Source organism: Adiantum capillus-veneris, chromosome 5 (genome assembly GCF_014529385.1).
Source record: "Adiantum capillus-veneris isolate H3 chromosome 5, ASM1452938v2, whole genome shotgun sequence".
NCBI classification, from domain to species: domain Eukaryota; kingdom Viridiplantae; phylum Streptophyta; class Polypodiopsida; order Polypodiales; family Pteridaceae; genus Adiantum; species Adiantum capillus-veneris.
This window is the reverse complement of record NC_140935.1, coordinates 29062922-29070557: the sequence shown is the minus strand read 5'-3', so window position 1 is coordinate 29070557 and position 7636 is coordinate 29062922.

Genomic DNA, 7636 nt, shown 5'->3' with positions numbered 1-7636 from the left:
AGGTTTCTCCTGCTGGAGCCTTTGAACCATATGGGCTAGTGGTCCAGTAAATTTGGCCACCATCGATTCTATGGAGTATTCGAGGCTACATTTTCCTTCATGATTATCCGATAAATGGCCTCCTCCTCCAACTGCTCCCTTCTTTATGTTATCATTTCCATTTCATAAGTTTTCAATCATGCCAGGTCTTTGTGTTTGAGTCATACAGACTCTTATTACCCTTTGTTAGTCTTTCCCTGGTGAGCTTGTGGTAGACGGACACAATTTGTATCCACCCACCTAGTTCTGGCTTATTGGTTTTGATCCTTGCCTTGAGTAGTATTTCAAACATCTCTCTGAACTAAGGTTTTAAAATAGCTTTTTTGGCCAGTTTCTTTGCAAGAATCTTTAATGCTTTGATAGAAAACTCCAACAGATTTTTCTTAAGGTTTGTTAGGTGACTGACGTGTACTTTCCATTGGGTCATCATGCCTATGAAGTTGATGAGGTCATTCTTTTGTTCCAAGACCGTACCTTTCTCTAGTGTCATTGAGAGTTGATTTCCAAGCAACCCATAAAGCATTACTCAGCTCATATCAGTCTTTGATATGATCTACTATCTGAATGTATCCCATTTTATGTGTAGGTTCATTGGATATAAAGTTGGATAGAACTTGGGTAGCTCATCTTTTTTCAAGGATAAGCCATATAAAGAAAAGGAGAGTCAGACACGGCTTTGAGGCAATTCATCACTATCTCTTTTTTAGCCGGGCCATCATCTTTTGAGTGACCTTGACCAGATGGAATAGCAATTTCAATAGTTTTTCCTGCTCTCTTGGTGACATGCTAATTATCGTACCTTTGTTTCTAGAAGCATTATTTTTTATTAAAACACCTACCTTGTGGTCTCGTATCCTCCTAGAAATCTTGATTCTTTGAAGATTTCTCTTAAGTTTTTTTCAGATATCCTTCATACATCTGCATGCTGGTCGATTTCCTAAGAGTATTTCCAGTTGGATACCACTCTGGATGTTCATCGTCATCTTTCTTATCTAGGGACTCCGTCGATGCTAGCTTGTGAAATCATGTATTATGGAAATCTTTCCAAGACATGGATAACGTTTGGGTGAGGAGGTAAGACTGACATGTTTTTTGGTAATGGTATTGCAGAGCTTGCTATTTGTGGACCATCGTTGTATTTGCTACAAATAGCATTTTGAAGCACTCCAGGATTGAGTAGGCATCGTTACCATCATGATATTTCTAAACCCAGAGCTTTTAACTTCATATTTAGACTAAGACATTGATTAGAAAAGTCAAGATTATGTTCTCCATTCTAATGATATGGCGGTTTGATCTGCCATTTGGTCTATTTTTTGGCACCTGATTGGGTGGTTTTTGGGATTGGTCATGTGTCTGATTATCTTGACTTGCACCCTTGGCTTTGATTTTGAGTATCTCTGTGATCATCATTGTCATCATCATCCGTTTTAAAAGAACGAAGATCGACATCGGTAGTGTCGTCATCCTCCTTTTTGTCTTCATCCTAGCCTACCTAGAGGTGCTTCAAAAGTTCTTGATTTGCTAAAGCAATTGTATATTTGGTGGCTTTATCTTCCAGGTCCCCTTCATGCTTGCAACTAGATTTTGTAGGTCTACGAGGTTCATTAATAGGTTTCCTTCAAAGTGTGATATCTACCAGATATTGGTAGATAATGAAAGTGGACTTCTTCATTACAGTATGGGCATCCATTAAACTTTCTATGACCGCTTGATTTTGGTCTAACATGGACTAGGACTCTTTCTTAGGGGGTCAATACAGTAAAAAATACCTATCATGTGGGTCCAACAATAGAGATTATTTTATTCTATAGTTTCTCTCATTTTCACATAGAAAAGGGTGCTGGAAAAAAAAGATTGAATAGAAAAAGTGTCTCTTTTCTTGATGAAAAATTCATAGCTAAGGGGTTTTATAAGTGGTCTTTGAATGCACATGATATGCTTTACATGTACTGACCCCCGAAGGGCTCTTTCAATTCTTTTCCTAATTCCCATTTCTCAACATTTATATTGGAATTAATAGTTTTCAATTCTTCAATTTGTTGCTCCATCTCTTTGATGGTTTTCCTTGGTTTTTTGCTATCTACTTGCTTATATATAAGAATCTCTTTGAGCCTGATTACTTCACACTTCCACTTTTTTGCATCTCAAGAATCTTGTTCCAGCTATTACCTGAGCTAGTCAAGTCTAAAAAGTGGAAATTTGACTACTTCACACTTCCAGTTTTTTGCATTCCAAGAATCTTGTTCCAGATGTTGCTTGAGCTAGCCAAGTGAGAACTCTCTCTGCTGGCATATCATGACATGTGCTTTCCATTGGGACATCATGCCCATGAAGTTGATGAGGTCATTCTTTAGTTCCAAGATGGTACCTTCCTTTTCAGTATCACTAACACTAGTTTGGTACAAAAAGGACATTTTAGTGTCCTTTTTTCGCGAATTTAAATAAAATGGTACATGAAATCTAAAACACATCTCAAGAAATGGTTTTGCAAACTAATAAAATGTTATTCAAAGTACTCATAGAAATTATAATCCCTCACTTTTGATCATAACCTCAATAGTAACTACATTCATGAAAAGAACCTACACAACACAGCATTCCATGTTTCATTAAAACTCGTACTCTAGCCTAAGAAAAAAATGAGCAGGGTGCATGCAATAATCCGTGGTAACTACTTATATATGTGTTTGATATTTTTGCAATTGTCATGTGAGAAAAAAATTCTTTGTGACTAGAATTAAATATAGAAGTCATGTGGGTCAAATATGCAACGTTCACAAATTCAATTAACAATCACAAAAAGCATTTAGTTCATCTAAATTTACAATGTCTTATGATGCATATATACTAGATCTATGACTCCATTACATAAGGTGATAATTTTTAATGGTTATGTAAGCCACATTTGGTGATTTATGGCATATCCAAAAAAACTGCGCATGTTGTAATTATGATTTTTTACTTATCAAAGATAAGCCTTAAAATAAAGTCCACTTTCGGATTTTTTCATTCATCTCAATTATTTGTATACAAATACCTCATATGGACACTATTGGGAGATTTATATATACACTTTCATTAGTTTTTCATAGCAATGTTGTTTTTGCAAGAAATTACGCACTACAAATTTTATAAAATGAGCTTAAATTACAAGATTCCTATGAGTTTGAACCCTCTAAAAATGCTTAGTTGATGGGTATTGACCTATAGATACATTATACACCTTAGGTTTTGTCCCATAACCTCATCATATTAATGAAAAAGACCTTGAAAGACCAAAATTTTCCTCTTTGTCAGCATTTTCAAGATTTTGGTCTTTTGATTATAACAAAACTTTAGTCCCATAACTAGGTTATGAAGCTCAATTTCTTGCTAAAATAAGTTTTTTCCTATCCATACACCTTGAAATCTATGCAAAATCTTATTTTGATGAGAAGTTATATTCAATTTATGAAAATTTTGTTAAAACTGCACTAAATTTCTATGATTTTTTCACCTTAAACTTATCATTATAATCTTAATTTGGTATTAACTTTGGCAAAAGTAAAATTTGGCTATGTTCTTCACCTCACAGCTGACTAAGCTATGAGCGTGGCCTATGAATGTTTTTCCTAGATTCACCAAATAATTATGACAAGTTGCTAGAAAAACAGGACACTTTAGTGTCTCTAGACATTTGAATGTCTGATTACAGAACTAGTGTTAAGGATTGACTTCCAAGCAACCCATAAAGCATTACTCAGCTCACATCAGTATTTGATCTAATGTACTATTTGAATGTATCTCTTTTTTTTTGTAGGTTCATTGGATATAGAGTTGGATAGAACTTGGGTAGCTCATTTTTTTCCATGGATAAGCCATACACGAGAAAAGGAGAGTCAGCCACGGCTTCAATGAAATTCATCACTATTTCATTTTTAGAGGCCATCGTCTTTTGAGTGACCTTCACCAGATGGAATATCCGTTTCAATAGTTGTTCTTGCTCTCTCAGTGACATGCTAATTATCGTACCTTTGTTTCTAGAAACATTATTTTTTATTGAAAAAACTACTTTGTGGTCTAGTATCCTCCTAGAAATCTCAATTTTTTGAAGGGTTTATTTTTATTTTTTTAATCCTTCATACATATGGATGCTGGTCGATTTACTAAGAGCATTTCTAGCTGGATATCCAAACTTTGGATGTTCATTGTTGTCATCTTTCTTATCTAGGGACTCCCATCGATGTTGGCTTGTGAAATCATGTATTATGGGATTCTTTCCAAGACTTGGAGAACATTTGGGTTAGGAGGTAAGGCAAACATGTTTTTTGGTCATGGTATTGTAGATCTTTCTATTTGTACATAAAGCATCATTCTAACTGCTACAAATAGCATTTTGAAGCACTCTCAGATTGAGTAGGCATCATTATCATCAAGATATGTCTTAATTTGGAGATTTTAATTTCTTATTTAGACTAAGAAACTGATTAGAAAAGTCGAGATTATGTTATTCATTCTGTTGATATGGGGTTTGATCTACCATCAGGCCTATATTCTGGTGCCTAATTGGGTGGTTGTTGCGATTCATCAGGTGTCCGATTATCTTGACTTGCACCTTTGCTCTGATTTTGAGTATCTCTATGATCCTCATCATTCGTTTTAGAAGAATCAAGATCGACCTCAGTAGTGTTGTCCTTTTTAGAAGAATCAAGTTCGACCTTGGTAGTGTCATCCTCCTCCTCTTTGTCTTCATCCTTGCCTGCCTAGAGGTGTTTTAGAAGTTCTAGGTTTGCTAAAGCACTTGTATATTTGGTGGCTTTATCTTCTAGGTCCCCTTTCATGCTTGCAACCAGATTTTGTAGGTCTGCGAGGTTCACGGATAGGTTGCTTTAAAGTGTGATGTCTACCAGAGATTGGTAGATATTCAAAGTGAATTTCTTCATTACATTATGGGCCTCCAAATGAACGCTTGATTTTGGTCTAACATAGACTAGGACTCTTTCTCAGGGGGTCACTATAATAAGCAATACCTATCATGTGGGTCCAACAATAGAGATTATTTTATTCATATTTTCACATAGAGAAAGGTGTTTTTTTTTAAAAGATTGAATAGACAAAGGTTCCCTTTTCTTAATGAAAACTTCACAACTAAGGGATTTTTTATAAGTAGTCTTTGAATGCACATGATATATAGGTTTTACATGTAGTGACCCCTAAGGACTCTTTCAATTCTTTTTCTAAGTCCCATTTCTCAGCATTCAAATTAGAATCAATAGTTTTCTAATTTTTTGTTTGTTGCTCCAGTTCTTTGATGATTTCCCTTGGTTGTTTGCTATCTACTTGCTCATCTATAAGAATCTCTTTGAGCCTGATTACTTCACACTTCCACTTTTCCTCATTCCAAGAATCTTGTTCCAGCTATTGCTTGAGCTAGTCAAGTCTAAAAGTGGAAATCATATTACTTCAAAGTTCCACTTTTTTGCATTCCAGGAATTTTGTTCAATTGTTGCCTGAGCTAGTCAAGTAAGAACTCTCTCTGCTGGCATATGATTCCATCATTTGGTCCACAACATTGAAAATTGTATTCCATCCTATTTGGATTGTGGCTATGCAACCATTTGTAATGGTATCCACAATTGCGTTCTCAATTTCATATCTGACTACATGAATATTGTATGGTATTGGTAGTCAGTGTGTGGTATCAATGAGTAAATCTCCCACCCAGTGTTTCTTTTGAGAGGCTTGGAATCTGTCAAGTTATTGTTGAACTATTGTTGCAGTGACGATTGAAGCCCGTCGTTTCATTTTGGTAGATTTTGATGTCTTCCTAGAGTCGTCCAATTCTTGATGTAGATCGATGGTTGTCTCGGGCATGGTTCATGGCAATGGTACCATGGCCCGGCCTTTTGTTTTCTTTCTACCAAATTAATGGCTCTTTTTGCCTTATTTTCTCCAAATGTGCCTCTCGCTTTCTTTGCTCTGGCACTGAACTGGTCCTGGTATTCTTTTGATAGTTTTTTTTTCTTGGTGGGATTTTTAGATCCCTGTGCTTGGTCAGTGGACTTGTCAAGTTGCCCTTCTGGTTTGGTTAGAGTAAGTGTGATCTTTCAGTTTATTTGGCTTTTGTGTCAAAAGTTTGATATGCTCTAGCTTGCAAGTCATCCAGTAGAAAAAATGTCATACATACCAAACTTAAAATAGGTACTAGATCTTTACCTTGTCCGTCTGAACTAGCACACTATTATACAAGATCGTGCTCATGTTAATTGGATACTTGTTCTCTAGAGCTCTAGCAAGAAGCATATTGAACAACTTCTTGGAAATATAAGTAGGGTTGTTTTTTAGATTGTTGGCCTCAACTGTTGGTTTCTGTTCTAAAGCTAAAACTCAAATTCCTTAGCCACTTTCTCCGTCCCTATTGTTTCATTTAGAAAGCTATTGATCTTGTCGGTCGTACAAGTATACATAGTAAGAACTACCCCTACACGAACACTTATACATAGTTGGATTACCAGTTACCAATAGTAAGTACGACGTAATAGTGCATAGTCAATGCCTATAAATAGGACCCATTACTTTCATTTTGGGGTGCAGTCACTCTGTCCTTAATCTGTCATTTTTCTAGTATTTTGTAGTCGTCGAGTTATTGCTTTAATTGTAGCCAAGCTATGTTGGAATCCAACATTGGAATCTAGCTCTCAGTGCTCACTTGTACTTCTGGCTCATTCTTTGAACACATTAGCTCTATCCAATATCAAAATCTATTCTTTCATCTCAATTCTTTATCTGGTTTTCTCATGTCCATATGAAGTTTGAATCTTTTTCTATTCTTTTAGTTCAATTCTTTATCTAGTTTTCTCATGTCCATCCAACGTCTAAATCTCTTTAGTCATGTCTCATATGATCATACATATGGCTCTAACATTTCAACTTGGAATAAAGGTAAGAGTGATCAGCTCCCTCCATTACAGTGATCACAATGGTGAGATTAATCTCTTGAAAAGAACCAGTCTCCCAATTGGAATTTAGTCACTAAACATTCATAGTGTTGCCAAGACAATTTGCAAGAGAAAGGAAACCTACTACAAATCTTCTCAAAGGATCATGATTATATCATCATGGTGATTGAAGAATTAAAGAAAAGCTTTGATGATGGACCTCAATTCCATAATGAAGAAATTGGAAGGAGAGGCACTGAGGGGTTTGGGGATTCTCAGCATTCAGTTTAGTTCAAGAGAAGGCATTCACAGAGAGTTGAGAGATGCTCTCATTTGCATGGTTCTCAAAAGTCAAAATTGAAGGGCAAAGCAAAATTCTAGACTGATGGCAATGATGGTAGCAGGTGTAGCAGAAGGGCAACATCACATGAAAAACTAGATTAGAGGAATGAACTTCATATTGTGGAAAATGAACGATCACTATAATGATAGATGGGATGTTGATACTGACCATTACAACAAACACAAGCATAGGGAGTGAAAGTTTGATCAAAAGGAAAAACTCATACGTAGAGAACGAGAATCGGATGATTGCAAGTCCAGACATGGGGATAGACCAAGTGACCTAAAGATTTCCTTTCCAACCAACATTCACACAAGGGGACGGAAGGATGATC